A 1814-nucleotide genomic window follows, 5' to 3' on the forward strand; every position below is an offset into this window, starting at 1 on the left:
ATGGGGACAATGTTTTTAGCAGAGCCTGTTGGAACAGGACAAGGTGTGATGGTTTTAAACTGAAAGAGAGGAGATGTAGACTAGATACAAGGAAGAAACTACTTACAATAAGGGTGGTGAAACACTGGAACACGTTGCCCAGAGAGGTGGTTGATGCCCCATCCCTGGAAACATTCAAGGTGAGGTTGGACAGGCTCTGAGCAACCTGCTGTAGTTAAAGATGTCCCTGCTCACTGCAGGGGGGTTGGACTAGGTGACCTTTAAAGGTCCCTTCCAACCCAAACCGTTCTATGATGCTATGATTAAATCAAGGTACTGGAAGTGCTGAGCAGTGGGGTGTCTGCCTGTCTGCGTGCCCAGCCTCAGGAGGCATAGCCTGCCAGTGGAAAAGGGATGGTGTTCTGAGTTCTTCTGTGATGTTGCTGTGTAATATGGAGTCATTCCCCCCAGAGTGGAGACTCCAGCAAAGCTTGCCTTGACTGTTTCCAGTGCACGTTTAGATTGCTGTTCTACTAAGGCACATGTTATGCATTTCTTTAGCAGACAGTTGATCTCTGGACAGATTATGGTGAGTTTGAAGTTATATTTTCCCTCCTCTATCCAAGGAAGCATAATGCAGGCTTCCTCAAAGATGAATGGGAGAAAAAAAGGAAACAAATTTATGAACCTCCACTTTTCAGCAGATTGCCTGAAGTCAGTGGTACATTTAGAAAAGAAAGTCCCTGTCCCAAGTGATTGTCTTTTTGCTCCAGTCATTTGCATGCTGAGCTCTGCCTCTCTTCAACTGTTCAAATGTGATCTCGTAAGACACTGATTGAGACTATTTCATTCCATGCATATGATTTAAAAGAAGAGGCATCTTGGCTAAGATTTGGCTACACATTCTGCCTCCTTATCCACCAACTAGTCTATGCCAGAGCTGTTCTTCCACCGAACTGCTCACTTGCAGATCAGTTAGTCCATCTATACAAGCTCTTCCAGGGCCTACAACACTTGTGTTTGTGTTCATGGGTCTGCTTATCTAGTAGACCAAGGATGCTGAGTTCAGTCAGTGTCTGTTGCTCCATGACAGGTACCCAGGAAACAGGCAGGACTTGCTGTAGCAGGTAGAGGTAGTTCATTGCCCTTCTCTGAAAACAAACAAGGCTGATCTGAGGGTGGTTACCAATTCTGGCTCTATGGACAAAATTCCCCTTGAATTCAGCAGAGATAAGCCTGTCAGCACAAAGGGTTGGTTCAATGTGTCATGTGATACACTGGAATATACTGCAGTGGGTGGAGGGAAATACAATTTGATAATGAAGTCATTCAGCCTAAGCAACATGGGAAAATTATTCATGTAACATTAAAAAGAAAAAAAGACCTGAGATGAAGCACCTGGGACTTATGAATATTCATCTGTACATGTTACTAGGCTATGTCAGACCTCTTCTTGAAAGTGTTCACTGAAAGTAAGCAGAAGCAGCAGTCTTTATTTTGACTGTAAACTCTTTACAGCAGGTCATTTTCAAAGGGTTTCACCATCATGTAGAACAGTGCAGTCCTAATCCATTTAACTTTGGCCATTAAGTAACAGCAATTACAATTCCCCTCTGTACTTGCCTCTGGGCATGTTCAAAACCAACTGGAGATAAAAATTATCTTTGTGGAGCTCTTGCTTTTCTGACATCCTTACCATTCATTCCTCTTGGTGTGTTTCAGCTCCTCAGCAAAGACGTGAAGCAGCGGCTAGGATGCCAAGGAGAAGGTGCAGCAGAAGTGAAGAGACACCCCTTTTTCAAGAGCATGAATTTCAAGCGGTTAGAAGCAGGAAT

This window comes from Merops nubicus, unplaced genomic scaffold, assembly GCF_000691845.1.
Source record: "Merops nubicus isolate BGI_N331 unplaced genomic scaffold, ASM69184v1 scaffold8236, whole genome shotgun sequence".
Taxonomy (NCBI): domain Eukaryota; kingdom Metazoa; phylum Chordata; class Aves; order Coraciiformes; family Meropidae; genus Merops; species Merops nubicus.